This window comes from Pinus tabuliformis, chromosome 8 (genome assembly GCF_031772625.1).
Source record: "Pinus tabuliformis cultivar Carrire ecotype Pingquan chromosome 8, CPIR1, whole genome shotgun sequence".
NCBI classification, from domain to species: domain Eukaryota; kingdom Viridiplantae; phylum Streptophyta; class Pinopsida; order Pinales; family Pinaceae; genus Pinus; species Pinus tabuliformis.
In genome coordinates this window covers 304,102,600-304,120,189 of record NC_142294.1, presented here as the reverse complement: position 1 = coordinate 304,120,189, position 17,590 = coordinate 304,102,600, and positions in this window count along the sequence as shown.

Genomic DNA, 17,590 nt, shown 5'->3' with positions numbered 1-17,590 from the left:
ATGGAAGTATCTTGTAACAACATAGTGGTAATTTTCTACTAATTTTTAGAATGTGTTAATGAGCTCCTTTCAAGTTGATTCTTCTTGGATTGATTCATAAAACATTCAAGTTAATAACAAAATTTTCCCCACAACATTTTCACTTGATCAAGTTAAGCATTTGATAGGTTGACTAGCTCACTAATTCTTGAATTTTCGGTTTTTAGAGTAGTAATTTTCTATTATTTTTTAGCACATGTTAACAAGGGTATTTTTGAGTGATTCCACTTGGAATGGAGTCCTAAGACATCCTAATTAATAATAAAATTTGTCTCATCTCATTTTCATTTTATTTTCTTGGGCATTCAGCAAGTTATCTCAAGAAGTAGTAATCTTGTAGCAATCCTGTCAATCTTGTAGCAATTTGTTTTCAAGATATTAGTTACCCAAATTCACTCCAAATTCATGGTAGAAATAGATTTATAGCCTATGAATGCTCTGAGACCACTATGTTAGGAAAAATACTGATGGGGGGGGTGAATCAATATTTTACACACTTCAATTTCCAAATTTTTTATTATGATTTGTATATGCTACTGTTATAAAGGAAACTAGCGTATGTACGCTACCGTTATTAACGAAGCCCGCATATATCCAAAGAAATTATGTGATCATTAATTTCATCATTTGTTCAAAATTAATCAATGCATCATTATTCATCAATTAATTAGTAATTATGAGTAGTTAAAAAGTAGATAAAACATCAACACACAAAAACCATATGAACACCAGGATTTTAGGTGGAAACCCAATGTGGGAGAAAATCATCGTTGTTTTTGTCCTTGTCTTATTTTTTATTAAAAAGAAACCCCTTACAATCTTGTACTGACATAGAATCTAACCATCATGTGGGCTCCTACCTACAAAAGGCTACGATTTTCTCTCGTTTTCCAGCTCCTACTAGAAGGGAGTTACAACCCCCTTTCTAAAGATTGTTATCCTCAACTCTTTGTGGATCACTTTTCAGAATGTTTCAAACTAGATCCACTCCCAATAATTCTGAAATAAACTACCTAATTACCGAACCAACTGAATCATCAAATCAATCATTGAATCTGAATCAACCAATGCAAATAGATCAAACTAATTTATAACAGATCATATCAGTGCACAACCATTCACCAGTATACCAAACCATACTCTGTTCATTATAGGAATCAAATCTTGTCATTGCAGAACCTGATCAATCATGTGTTAAAACATATACATTATTATTCTAAATAATACATGCATATGTACGCGCCTCCCCAGAAGAAAACCTGCGTACAAATCTCAAAATACTAATAACTGAATCTGAATCACTGTCACACTGAATCACATACTGAAACCATCACAATTCACTAAACCAAATACAGATCACCATACAACAATATCATCACAAGTCAACATTCCATACCATAATTAGTTCAACCCAACCAGTACTGTCAAACACAGATTATCATAAGAGAGACTTCATTGACAGATAGCAGCAAACATAACAACATTGATCAAACATCATCAACAGTTCATACTAAAAAATCCTAGTAGATATAGGCGCCTTTTACAAAAACACATTCATGTATGTACGTGCTTCTAATGTTTGACACCTGTGTATAGATTCTGAACTTTCACAGAATGTACACGCGACTCCTTAGAAGATGATCTATTTATGTACATGACCTCTCAAAATTAGACCAACGTACAGTTTTGTAATCATTGAATCATGCATTCACTGCAACCACAAAGCATACTTCACAACCCTTAATGTCACGTATTCATGTCAAAGTATCATTATCACCATAGATCTATCATTGTTAGGTATTTTCAACAATCACATATGACACCATACTTCAGATCTTTCAAATCTGTGTCTTTTCTTTTCTCCTTGGTGCACACTTGTTTCCGATCAAATCATTCATAGATAACACAAAACTTGCACACTTAACACTTTGATCTCCATCTCCTTATATAGCTAAGGCATTAGCCAATACCTTAGGGCAATCTCTTAGTAATGTCGATGGTATTCTTTGATGGGATCAAATATCAGTTGGGACGCTCATTACTATGGGCCAATACCATGGTAAATACCCATAGTATTCCAATTACCATGGTGCGAATATGTACGCGAATTTTCTTCACCATACTTGCGTATGTACGCGATCTTGGTTCACAAGATCCGCGTATACTTTTTCACACTTTTTCTTTATCATACCTCTATCTATAAACTTGACATTCCTTTGTACATCTCACCTGTCACATTTTACCAACCTGTATAATTATCATGTTACCATAATGTTGACATCTTTATCAAGTAGGTTGCCATCAAGGACAACGCATTATCCATAATGCCAATAATCTCCCCCTTTGGACTTGATGGCAACCACTTTGGTGTTTGGTTACCACCACCTGTAAATACATGCAAACACATTGGTAAACACACCAAGCTAAGAACCAAGCTTCTCTCCCCCATTGACATCAAGGGCAATGGGCTGACCAATGTTGATTGAAGGTTTTGTAGAGATGAGTACTTGTAGATCTAATTTGTTGAATATCAACATTGTATATTGACTATGCTCCCCCTAAGCATATGATGAATCTTCTGAAATGAATTGCATGACTCTATGACTCAACCAATTATGACCTTTACTATGACCAATGACTCCATGATTACATGGATCACCCAACATAGTGGGAGTTACATGTTTGACCCATCATTACATCAAATGCCCAAAATATTACATAAGTGACTAGACCCTATTAGTCCATACTTGACTGAGTTTTACAATGATTTACAACATGGGTCTTTACATGACCTTTACATCAAGAGATAGATATGACATTTATAACCAAAACTGGAGACCTCAATAGTGAGGTAGCAAGACCATGATTGTCATCAGCAACCACCATACACCATAAAGGAACAAAAGCAGGCAGCATCATCAACAATATCTTTAGCATATCTCTTCATCAATGTCAGCAAGCAATGAAAAATATCGTCATTTAGCAAGTAGTGCTCAACTATAATGCCAACAATGTGTTATTAGAAGCATAACAAATGCTCCCCTTGAACTTGTGCCAGTTATTATCATATCCAACTCATCCATCAGCAAAGTCATCAAAAGCAACAATGACACATTACAATAACTCATGAACCATCATTATCTCTAAGTAAAATTTGAGCATCATTAACATGTTGTAACCAATCACTGTCAGAACCAGAAATAATAACTAACTTAAGCATATCAGATACTTTCCTTGAGTCTGTCCCACTGTTTTTTCATCTCAGATAAACATACGCAACTGTATAGATCAAAACTCGTGTATATACTCAATTGTCCTTCATGTAATCAGCGTACATAAATTAAATTGTATTAATTAAAGTCTCAGCTCCCCCTAAACATGAAATGTCTGTTAGAATAATTAACAAAGTGATGAAGCAAAGATCACTCCTAGTTTCTATCTGAACTATTCAAAAGAATCACGTGGAAGTGGTTGTGTAAATATATCTACAACTTGTTCCTTTGAAAGAACATATTCCAGTTTGACCTTTTGTTTAGAAAGTGATATTTGATTGGATTATGATTGGTTTTTGATTTTTATAAATACTTATGACACTAGTATTGTCACAAAGAATAGGTACAAGTGATTTGAATGTCTTGCAATGTTTGCATCATCCATAGAAGTTGAGTACAATAAGATGCAACATCAAGATATTCTACCTCAACCGTAGATAAAGTGATGGAGCTTTATTTTTTGCTGAACCATGATACCAGGTGAGGTCCCAAATAAAATTCTCCTCAACTAGTACTATTTCGATCATCAATATTTCCAACCCAATCTGCATCTGTGTGAGCATGTAGTGCAAAGTCTACATTTTTAGGATACCACAAACCAAAATCTTGAGTTCCTTGTAGATACTTGAATATTCTTTTAACTGCTTGGAGATGAGTTTCTTTAGGATTTGCTTGAAATCTTCTAACAATCCCAACCGAATGCATAATATATGGTCTTGTGCCTATAAGGTAGAGTAAGCTTCAGACCTGTATTCTGGTTGATTAACTGAATTAGAATCATCATTTCGACTAAGATTTCATCATGTTACCATTGGCGTGCATACAGTCTTGCAATCTTCCATTCCATATTTCTTAAAAATCTGCTTGAGGTACTTGGTTTGTGAGAGAAAGATACCATTCTTTGTTTTTTGAACTTGAAGACCAAGAAAGTATGTTAGTTCACCAAGTAGAGACATCTCAAATTCTTGCTACATAACTGAAGCAAATTCTTGACTCATAGATTCTACATTACTTCCAAATATGATGCCATCTACATAAACAACAACTATCAAAAGTTTATCTTTATTAAATTTTATATATAGGTTGCTATCTATTGACCCTTTTATGAATATTTTTTCTTGAAGATACATGTCAAGACGATAATACCATGCACGAGGAGCTTGTTTTAATCCATACAGAGCCTTCTTAAGCTTGCCAACAAGATTTGTATCATTGTCTGGGATGAAGCCTTTAGGTTGATCAATATAAACTTATTCTTCTAGGTCCCCACTTAGAAATGCAGATTTAACATCCATTTGAAATACTTTGAAGTTATGAAAGCTTGAAAATTCAAGAAACATTCTTATGGCTTCAAGTCTAGCTATTGGTGCAAATTTTTCTTCAAAGTCTATTCCTTCCTTGTAAACTCTGAAGATTGTCCTACCATGACATCCTTTTTGCCTAAAGATCCTCTCTTTTTCATATATATTTACCACTTAAATAAAGCCATATCTACCAGGTTTTGATGAAGGTATGCATTAGTATGTTTTCTTGTTCATATTCAACTATATACCCTATTGTTTTAATTAAAGTTACAATTGGCTACCGAATCAGTCTGTTTCCACAGCTAGTCCAGGATTTCGTAGCTGTCTTCATTGTTCGCGAGGTTCCAGAGTTCCAGGTCAACAGCGAAAGGTGCGGATGGATAGAGGATGACTCCCTCATGGATACCTTCCTATCCACTCGAAATTGTTTGCTAAAAGAAGCACATGAGATCGTAGTCAAACTCCAAGTCAACCACCGGATTAATGTAGAACAGAACCCGAGATCAGCTGAAACCTTATCGTTTTGCTTTCAGAATAGCAAAACGACGGTTTAACGATATAAGTTTAGATAGGATTAAGAGATATTAGGCTTAAAATCTTCATACAGTTATGCCAAGAGACCTGCTATAAAGCTAATGGCCGCATTGTTATTTGGGTGTGCACCGAATGATATGTTTATGAACAGTTTGTGAATTTCGTGTGAATGGAATTGGTTTTTGTGTGCAAGCGTTGTGTTGATTTGAAGCTCTGAACTACTATGTGGAGGGCCCCTACAAACAGTGGCAGGTTTTAATCAAATACAATATGATTTCCTTTAATTCTTCAATTGCTCTGTTTTGTGTGACAATGCTGCATAATGATCTCGCCAGCGAATTGTTATCTGCATAAGAACTTTAATTTGCTTTATACCTAGTTTAGACTGTTATCTAATTTTCTTTATACCTGGTACTGCACAGTTCTTTCCTTTGCTTATTATCCAGCGTAATTTAAGTGTGTTCAATTCACAATATAGATGTTGCTTGGGTTACTTTGTTTGAGCAGAAATTGAACAAGCAAGAGGACCTCTCCTAAAAAAATTGAGTTCAATAGTATTCCTTCATAGCTGATAAAATAGGTTTCTTTTTGCACTTAGAGAATTAGGAGCTGCAGCATATAGATTTAAGGTCAAAAATCCCAAACAATCTACATTAGAAAAATCACTCTCACATCATCTACAAACCAATTGGATAGAGATTAATTCCTAGGAAACTTAATCAACATCCCTAAGAATTACAACACTGATACAATTAACAAACACTGCCCCATCTTGAGTTTAGATCTTAACAAATACATAACGACCTAATGAATAACTTCTAAGCACATCTTGTGCACCCATACTTCATCAGTCTACGCACCCTGGTTGACAATTTATGATTGCCAATTCAAGGACATTGAATTGACCAAACAAGTTTTTTAATCCATACAGAGCCTTCTTAAGCTTGCCAAGAAGATTTTTATCATTGTCTGGGATGAAGCCTTTAGGTTGCTCAATATAAAATTCTTCTTCTAGGTCCCCATTTAGAAATGCAGATTTAGCATCCATTTAAAATACTTTGAAGTTATGAAAGCTTGAAAATTCAAGAAACATTCTTATGGATTCAAGTCTAGCTATTGGTGCAAATTTTTCTTCAAAGTCTATTCCTTCCTGTTGAGCATAGCCTTTGCATACGAGTCTTTCTTTGTTTCTAATTACTTCTCCATTTTCATTTAGTTTGTTTTTGAACATCCATTTTGTCCCAATAACATTTTTATCATGAGGTCTTGGTACTAATTCCCATGTATGGTTCCTTTATATTTGATCGAGTTCTTCATCCATTGCCTTAATCCAACATTCATCTTTTCTTTATTTACATTTTGAGGTTTTATTGTGGATAGTAAGGCTAGGTAACTACAAGTTCCAACAAGGGTTCTTCTAGTTTGTATTCCAGCTCCCTTTTCACCTAGAATTTGATATTCTGGGTGATTTTTTTGAACATACCATGAAGGAGTCTTTTTTGATGTTTCTATGCTTTCATTTCCTTCTTTTGATGCTTCACTAATTCCTTCTCCTACAACCTTTTGTCTTGTAGTAGGAACATGTTTGTCTTTTGCTAGTGATTCCCTTTTGGTACATGTGGATGCTTAATCAATCACAACATTTATGCATTCAACAATCTTTTGAAGCCTTTTATTATAACATTTATATCCTTTTCTTCTAGAGGAGTATCTAAGGAGGATTCCTTCATCATCTCTAGATTCAAACTTTACAAGCTTACCATCATTATTCTTTATGTAACATTTGCTTCCAAAAATTCTAAAATGTTTTACAATTGGAGGATTACCAAACTATAGTTTATAAAGAGTTTTATCATTTTTTACTCGAACAGGAGCTTTGTTAAGGATATTAACAGTTGTATGTGTTGCTTCCCCCTAGAAGGTAGGAGTCGTTCCAGACTCATCAAACATGGCACATGCCATTTGTTGGATTGTTTTGTTCATTCTTTCTTCCACTCCATTTTGTTGAGGAGTTTTAGCTATAGAAAATTGTCTTTTGATGCCATGTTGTTCACAAAATTCAAAAAACTCATCTGCTATAAACTCTCCTCCTCTATTAGATGTAAGAATTTTTATTTTCAAATCTAACTCATTTTATTCTAGAGCTTTGAAAACTTTAAACTTATCAAATGCGTCATCTTTATGTTTCAATAAGCCAATCCAACACATTCTTGTAAAATCATCAATGAATAATATGAAGTATTGTTCACCCCTGAGGAGATTTCTTTCTCATAGGACCACACAAATCAGTATGAATAAGTTCAAGTGGCTTACTTGAAGCATGTTCTTTAGCATTAAACTGAACTCTGGTTTTCTTACTGAATTGACATGATTTGCATATGCTATTTTCTGGGGGAGAGATGTTAGGCAAGTCGCGGACTGCTCCCATTCTGCTTGACTTGTGTAATTGAGTGAAGCTTAGATGTCCCAATATTTTGTGCCAAAACTAACTTTTTTATGATTTGCTCAAGTAACAATGCTCTTGGCCACCTTCCAAGACATAGACATTGCCTAGAGTTCTTGTTCCCTTTATTATGATCTTACCTGTATCGAGTATTCGTACCACAAAATTCTTTGATCTGAAAACAACCTCATGCCCTTAGTCACACATTTGACTAACACTCAACAAGTTATGTCTTAATCCATCAACAAACAAAACATTTCCATCCTTAACCTTCTTCTTTAGCAAAACAATTCCTTTCCCTTTGATAGCAACAGGTGAGTTATTTCCAAAGGTTACATTCTTTTCTTTCTTTATTTCATTAAAGGACATAAAATTGTCTTTGTCACCTGTCATATGCTTTGAACATCCACTATCAATGTACCACAAATTTTCTTTATCTCCTGCATACAAATCTAAACCACAATTTTCAAATTCTATGGTTTTCTTTTTCCATACCTTGGATGTTATTGCCTTTTGTTCATGCTGAGGGGATGGTCTCATTATGCTTCTGCATTTAGTTTCTTTATGCCCAAATTTATTGCAAAAAGAACATTTTGTTTCATATTGGAGAGGTGAGAAAGCATTGTAAGAGTATTTATTTGACTAATCTCATTCTTTTGTTTTCTTACTTCTTTAGTCATAATAGTTTTATAAGTGACACATTGAACAACCTTATGACCAAAATTATGACAAGTGAAGAATTGACCATTGAAGTAGAACTTCCTAGGAGTATATTACATCTTTTAGTAGCTTTCCCTTTTATTATGGTAAGAAAGTTTTACTTGAGAGGCATTTGATTCCACGTTCATATGCTGAGAGCTGGAATTTTGATGACTGCTTCCCTTTGCTGCATTGTTGTAACACCTCCTCCCACATCTACCCAAGTAACCGACCAACCGGGGTAAACATGTGATGAAGAGTTACTATGATATGATTCAACTCTCTATGGATCAGTTAAGGAAGTGGAACTGACGGAACACATACAACCTAACCTTCTACACCTGCAACAGAAACCCCAGGAGCCATCCATCCCATCCAGGTGACTAGACCCTGAGACCAACTGATATTTTGTTGCATTAAAGCCTCAGTCACTCCCTTGACATGGGAATGCATGCGATTGGGACTTTCTAGTCACTCCCACAACAAGGCATGCATGCAACTGGGGACTTTTCCAGGTAGTTCTCTGCGAATGACTCCGGATTTTGTGCCACTTTTTTAGGGCCAGGACTCAGGCCATTGCCCACAACTACATGAAACTTCCAAAAATGAAAAATAGCATCAAAATAATGATACGGATGCAAATACTTAAACAAGGAGTTGACTGGACCCCTACTAGCCATGATAGGCATTTTGTCAAACATGTCACAAATATGCATTCTAGAGGTTTAAACAACAAATTTGAGCATAGGGGTCTCATACTTATTTGAGAATCACTAAGAAGCATTGATGCCTCATCAAAATAACTGTATTACCATATATTAGGCCATATATTCATTGTACATTCAGTGATTAACCAAAACATGATGAGAGCCATACATTTTCACTGCCATAAAACTCATTCATAGCCAACATATAACCAATATAAATGTCATGGATATAACAGCTATAAAAGACACATATAAACAAGTATATTTACCCATAAAACACAAGGGAGAAAGAGAGATCTTATTGATGAATGCAAAGGCCAACCATATTCAAGAATTCCACGTTCCACCCAACCATAGATTGGTTGAACCAAATCTATCTTCAACCAATCGCCCTTGTGCCATATTCCAAGTATGAATGTGGGATCTCATAGAACAAATCCATCAAAATCAAACCAGGGCTTCCAGAGGCTAAACCACCTCAACCGTCAACCAATGATTCCACCTCACAGTCAGGCATCACTAACCATCACCAAATTGGTCTCTAGCTAAGTTATCCATGCCTCCAGAGTGTTTGTTCCAACCAAGGCTCCAGGACTAGTAACTCAACCCATATCTGTTGTCGGGATTTAGAGCGTTTGTCCAACAAAGCTCCAGGACTAGTAACTCAACCCACCAAAGGCTCCATATCGTTTGTACAACCAAGGCTCTAGGACTAATAATTCAACCCAAGCTTGTTAAAATTGGCAACCAGGGCAAAAATTCATGTGGGTCATCTTATTCATGGCTAATAATATTTTTATTAGATTCCTCTCGTCGAGAGGTGTAGGATTGATATAAAGATCATCCAATTCCGATAAGTATTCATGGAGATATGAATTTATTTTGATTATGGAATTATTATCAAGCCGACCTACAACTCATGTAGGCTCAGAAGCCCAACAGTCGCATCTATTCACCCACCAACGTTGTGTATAAATATAAGAGGACTTTTCCTCATTTGGACTCACTCATCTCATCACATCTCTCTCTCTCTACTCCGCAGATATGAGTCTCTTCTCTACTGAGCTGAAATGGGTCTCTCTCTCTCACACATGTGAAGCCGGAAGCTGTTGAATTTGAAGTTGCAACTGCAGAAGTAAAGATTGACTTGCGTGGCCTAGAAGATCTCCTCTTTGGAACTACACTGTAGGTTCATCTGAACCTCCTTTGAAAGCCGCAACTTTTGGTGGTGGAATGAAGTCAATCCGACGAACGGTTTGCAAGATATCGACTGCCCTAGTTTGAAGCTGGAAACTGCTGAAATTGAAGCTGCAACTGCAGAAGTAAAGAGTGACTTGCGTGGCCTAGAAGATCTCCTCATCTGAACTGTGCTGTAGGTTCATCTGAACCTCCTCTGGAAGCTGAAACTTTTGGTGGTGGAATGAAGTCAATCCGACTGTCGGTTTGTGAGATATGGTCTGCCCTAGTTTGATAATGAAGTCGCTAATGCTGATGCTACTGATCTAGGGTTTGCTACTGCTGATATGAATCAGATTTATTGTACTATTTCTCTCTGCTGAATTATTGAAGATAAAAGAAGATTTGATCAAAGGGTTTCCCCACACATTGTGGGGTTTGTCCCTGGCTAGCCGCCACATCTTGTGTCTCTTGTCTTGGCTTGTTTTCTGTCGATCGTTTAATGTTCTATCTTCACTTTACTTTATGTACATGTGATTGCTAATCGGTGGAATATAATAAGAAAAAGAAGTAAACTGTTATAAGCATAGAACATACCATAACTTAACAAAGCTGTCATAGGGCTCCAGAGCATTTGTCTAACCAAGGCTCTAGGAACTAATAAATCAAGCCACCAAGGGCTCGAGAGCATTTTTCCAACCAAGGATCCAAGACTAATAACTCAACCGACCAAGCGCTCCAGAGTGTTTGTCCAACCAAGGCTCCGGGACTATTAACTCAACCCACAACCAAAGGAACATGAGAACCAACCAAAAAAAAGGGAAAGACTTCCACAACGCCATGGCTATCCAGGAAATGGGAAGGCTAGGAAAAACCATTGTCAATCCAAGCAATCCTCTATGTCAATGACAAATCCTGACGAAGAAACCACATGCATATGTCATGCATGTCAAAACTAGTAAGAAACCATACATGCAATTTGGTACTTGCAAGAAAAACCTGTTGTAGTTGTTGATCTTGATGTCCTCTTGCGCTTTCCTGCTCTTCCTTCGCCTTCTTGCTCCAAATCCCAAGTATTCCACACTCCTCCAAGAGTGCTCCAATAAAACTCTAAGTATCCAAGAGTATGAGAGAGAGAGAAAGAATGAGAGCTCCAAACTGAACTGACCAAAAAGCCATGAATTGATCCTCATAAGCCTTTTAATTAGTGAGGCCTCTATTTTCTAAAATTTTCCATTATTTTCCTTCAATTTCCTCCTCACATGCAACATGTGACCTTTCACCTTCATTTTCTCTAAATTTCCATTATTTTCATAAAGAAAATGCCAATTAATGCCAATTTCTCTTTCCAAAGCCTTAGTCATTTCCTTTTCTAATTTCCTTAACCATTAATTATTCACAAGTGATCCCCATCACTATGTTTTCGCCCAACATTCAGCTTGGAATACGTGTATCATGACCATGGTTATTATTTTTCCTTTATTAACTTTTATTACATAGATTTTGACCAGGGTTGTTACAAAACCCTCCCCCTTGGGGGAACACTGTCCTCGGTGTTCATGACACCTACAACCAACAAGGTCGTTGAAAGAAAAACATACTGCTCATGGAGCTTTATAATTTAGCTTGTTGTAGTATTTACAATGATCAACCTGTTGAGAAGCAAACTAACATGACAACCATAATGACATGACACCATACTGCTTATTGGAGCTTTATAACACATCTCATGGCGATATTTACATCCATATGTACATAAACCAAAACATCGCACCAACACATATACCAAAACATTCGCTCAACTAGCGAATAGAGAAGGATACATAGCCTACATCAGATCTACCATCTCCCATGTAGCTTCATCAGGCCCAAAGTGTTTCCACTGCACTTTAACCTGCTCAATTGCTTGGTTTTGGAGCATGAGCATCTTTCTCTGCAATATACACTGAGGTTCAGGCTGGAATTCTCCTTCTTGCTCCACCTCGAGGTTCTGGCTGGAATTCTCCTTCTTGCTCCACCTCCAATACAGACTAGTAAATCACATGATCAACATATTTAACATACCTTTTAAGCAATGACACATGAAAAAATCATGGACTTTCATTGTCAGATTTAGTGCAAGTCAATAGGCTACTAGTCCAATCCTTTCAAGAACCTTGAAAGGTCCAAAAAACTGCGGTGCCATCTTGGCACATGATCCAATCCTCAACGAGCTCTTCTTGGTCTTGATGTGCAAGTACACTTGTTCCCCAACCTGAAACTCCTTAAACAACCTATTCAGATATGCATAACTTTTCTGCCTATCATGTGATGCCTTTAGATTCTTCTTGATTACCTGCATTCGCTGCTCCATTTCTACCAACATATATGGTCCTATCAATACCTTGTTAACTGGATCACTCCAACTAATAGGAGTATTACAACTCTGCCCATAGACTTCCTCAAATGAACTCATCCTCAATGACTCCTGATACCCATTTTTGTATGCAAACTCTACGAGTGGAAGATACTCTTCCCACTTTCACTGTTGATGCATAACATACATCCTCAACATATCCTCCAATATCCTGTTGACCCTCTTTGTCTGTCCATATTTCTATGGATGATAAGATTTGCTGAAGGCCAACTCTCTACCCAAACATGTAAATAACTCTTTCCAAAACCTAGAAGTGAACTTAGCATCCTTATCTGACACAATATTCTTTGGAACACCATGCAACCTCACTACATCTCTGATGAAAACTTGTGCTACATCACTAGCTGAATAGGTAGATTTCACTAGAATGAAGTGTGCTACCTTAGTTAACCTATCCACCACAACCATGATGGAATCATGTTGTCTAGATGTTCTCGGAAAACCTGTGATGAAGTCCATGGAAATGACCTCCCATTTCCACTTTGGAATTGAGATTGGTTGTAGTAACCCACCTGGATGCTTACACTTTGCCTTTACCTGTTGACAATCCAAGCATCTCGCCACAAACTCTGCCACTTCTTTCTTCAAGTTCGGCTAGTAGTAGAACTTATTCACCGCAGTCAATGTCTTCTGATATCCCATGTGACCTGAATATGGTTTCACATAAAACTCTCTCAAGATAAGCTTCTTGAGCTCGTTTTCATCTGGCACATATATCCTGTCCCTAAATCTGATCAAGCCATCTATTGTGAGACGATATTCCACATCCTGTGCACCTGTACTTGCACCTATACATATGCATGTAACTGTATTTTGCTGTAACCTGTGCCTGAGCTCCATGTACCTGTTATCCTGTTGACCTGCCTGTAAGATCCGAGCCTGTAAATATGTCCCATAAGAACTCATAGCTGCTATGTGGTTCACCTGTATCCACCTGCTAAGAGCATTTGCAACCCTATTCTCTTTACCTTTAATGTACTTGATCTCAAAATTGAACTCATTGATCGTGGCCAACCATCTAGCTTTCCTAGCATTCAAATTCAGTTGGTCAAATAGATACCTCAATCCACTGTGATCGCTCATCAGTACAAACCTCCTGCCAAGAAGATAGTGCCTCCACATCTTCAATGCATGGATGATCATTGCTAACTCAAGATCATGTGTTGGATAATTATGCTCGTGCTCATTCAGTTTCTACGACTCATAGCATACTACATGTCCCTCCTGCATAAGAACTCCACCGAGTCCTCTTTTGCAAGCATCTATGCATACCACGAATTCTCTATCCGGATCTGCAACCTTTAGAACTAGAGCATGTATCAACAATTGTTTCAACTGCTCAAAATTGTTGCACATTCCTTTTTCCATTCAAACTTCTTACCTTTCCATTGCAATGATGTGATGGGATATGAAATCTATGAGAAGTTCTTAATGAACCTCTTGTAATAGTCTACTAACCCATAAATGATCTTACCTCATCCACAATCCTAGGAGCTTCCCACTCCATGATAGTCCTTATCTTCTATGGATATAGTACTATGCCTTCCTTGGAAACCACATGTCCCAAGTAATGTACCTCTATCTGAAATAAACTGCATTTTCTAAGCTTAGCATACAACTGATGCTCTCTTAGCAATCTCAATATTGTTGATAAGTGTTTGGCATGCTCTTCTTCACTTTTAAAATATACTAGTATATCATTAATGAATACAATAACAAACTTGTCCTGATAAGGATGCAACACACTATTCATCAAGCACATAAAAGTACCTAGAGCATTAGTCAAACCAAATGGAACAACAACAAACTCATAATGTTCGTATCTGGTCTAGAAATTTGTCTTGTAAATGTCATCTTCCTCGATGTGTACTTGATGATATCAGGATCTCAGATCAATCTTCAAGAACATTAATTCTCCCTTCAACTGGTCGAAAAAATCATCAATCATCAGTAATGGGTACCTGTTCTTGATTGTCACCTTGTTCAACTACCTGTAAACAATGCACAACCTGAGAGTACCATCATTATTCTTCACAAACAATACCGGTGCACCCCATGCTGATGTACTTGGCCTAATGTATCCCTTGTCAATCATTTCTTTCAACTGCAACTTTAGTTCTATCAACTCTGGAGTGCTCATCCTATACAGTGCCTTTGATGCTGGTGTTTCCCCTGGTACCAACTAAATAGAAAATTTGACTTCTCTGTGAGGCGGAAACTCTATAAGCTCTATTGGAAACACATCCTGAAACTGTTGTAAAACCAAGTACCTACTCAAGAAATATACACCCTCAACTTCCTTACCGTTGTCACTAGAAATATGCACTGCAAATAACACACACCATTTTCTACGACTGCGCTTTTCCTATTGTTGTAGCGACTACAACCACCCTCCAAAATTTTGCCTTAGCTTCATTTTGGAGCCTCCCTACCAACCTTTCACAGTAGCATGTCTTGCTTCGTCAAGTACACAAGCTTCAGTGATTTTCTTGCAGAAAGACAACCTGTCCATCAAAGCTTGTTGCATTCCCCTCACAGGTTGTTTCCCCAGACTTGGTCCAGCTGCAAGTTGAGCAGCTCCCTCAAGAAATTGCGCAATTCTGGAGGGCAACCAGCCTTCCCTCCAGAAATTGCACAATTCTATCTGGCAGCCTGCTGGGCTCCAGAATTGCACAAATCTGCCAATCAAGCTTCATCCAGAAAATTGCGCAATTCCTCCCAGCAGGGCTGCTCAGCCCAGGAATTGCGCAATCTTGGGCAGCAGTCAGCTACTCTGCCCATAAATTGCGCAAATCTCCTGGGTAGCCAGCCCAGCTCCCTCCCATAAATGCGCATTTTTTCCCAGCAGTTGAGCAGGGTCTTGCATGTGCAGTTGGTTTGACCGGTTCCACCCGGGACTAAGAAAACTTGACTTGCATTTCATGGGCTGATTTTTCCCGGAATAGAAAAAGCAACATGCAAAAAGCATCCCTAGATTTTAGGGAGCTATTTTTAGCAGCTGGAGGTTACATGCAAAGATCGTTTTAGAATCTTTCCTCCAAGTGTTGCTTTTTCCTAGATTTGTGGCATGCGTGTCATGAGCTTCAAACTTATTTATTCGACGCATCAGAGCTCATTTCTTCACATCGATCTTGGAGCTCTGACATCCCACAGCACATCCAGGACTCTTCGACACATCCAGCTAAGTTATTCATAGGCAAGTGGTCTTAACTTGTCTTTTGCAGCATTTCTATTGCTTTTTGTGTTTTCACTTGTGTGAGTATTGATTGCTTGATTTCTTTTAATTTGTTGTCGTTTACGTGCATACTAGCTTGTACTAGCACCATTTCAGTTTTCATTAGCATCTCACTCGCTTCACCCACATGTATGTTGTTCTGTTTCTGAATCTTTCATTCATTGTTTGCATACATGATCATTCACTTCTGCTTACCCTCAGTATCACCATGCATTCACTTTCACATTTTCTTTCAGTTTCCCGTCAGCGGGTCTGGGCAGCCTTGGCCCAGACTCTTTCTCACCAAGACAACATTGCTCAATCCTAAGAAGGAAGGCTCTGTCTTCCTCTCAGGAAATGCGCATTTCTCACTAGGAGATGTCCTCCAGGGTTGCATTGCGCATTTCTAAGGGACGGTGACTGTTGGCCCAGAAAATTGTGCAATGCAGTCACTGGGCCTGCAATCATTTCCAGTTGAAATTGTGCATTGCGCAATTCCAACAGCCAATCAGCCAGCCTGGATTGTGCATTGCACAATTCCAGCAGTCAATCAACCTCCCCAAACAGCCCAGACTTCCTTTTGCGCAGTTCTAGCAGCCAATCAACCAGCCTCCCAAAAGAAATTGCGCAATCCCTGCCAATCAATCCCCTGGTATGTTTCATGTCTCTCCTCAAGTTTTCTTTGGTTTTCGCTGATAGATTTCTTGCCATGCATTTCACTTTGTCTCCAGACCTAGCAAGTGTTCGTGTGCCTCTTTGCAGTTCAGGATCAATGGCTTCCAAGAGAGCAGGATCAAAGGACACTAATGGAAGTGCAACAAGAGCAGTAGTTGAGTGAGTGTCCGCAAGTCTATTGATCTATGAAGATACAAAGCTGATTCTAGACAAGGACATCAAGCTAAAATGGCAAGAGGCCAATGATCCATTTACAGGCACATTTGGGGAAGACCTTGAAGGCCGCCAGGTGTATGTGAACATCCACAAGTCCAGCTTATACTGGATTGCATGCAGGTATTATGTGCTGCCATGCGCGGACATGATACATTGGATCGTCTCGCACACTGACCCCAAGACGATGACATTGAGCAGTGTCAGCGGGACAGAGATCACTACCTTCAAGGCACAAGATTATGATGAGATGTATCAGATTTCGGAGCCCATGACCATCATGGAGACTCCCTTCATCTTACCCAGCAGCGATGCCAAATCTAGATACATTTTGAAGAATTGGGTGCAGAAGCCGGCTAAATTCAGGATCAAACCCAAGCAGGTCTACAAGATGAAGATACTGCGGAAGGTGTATCAATATTTGGTCATCTTTGCATGCCGACTGTATGGCCAAGAAAGCATGGAAACCTTCCCACAGAGTTGGGTGATCGCACTAGACCAACTGGCCAGAGAGGGCAAAGCATGTAACTGGTCCAACATGTTGGCTCATCATCTGAAGGAATAGGTAACAAGGGCTCGACAGCCACCCAAAGGTATGCAAGCAGATATCTACATGTCCGCCTACATCTTGGATGCAATTTGTGCCCGACAGGAGTTCCCGGGCTTGAAGTGGGAATGGACACCGACAGAGACTGCTATGAACACTTATTATAAGATGTTAACTAAATGCAACTTCATAGGACTTATCACACGGCTATCCGATCATTTTTTCACCCCAGTTTACAAGATGATATTCGAAAAGGATCCACCCTGCATGTCGAAGGCAAAAATGGAGGCACTGATAGACATTATTGATTGGTATGCCTCACCATCTGACACCTTCATACGGAATGTACAG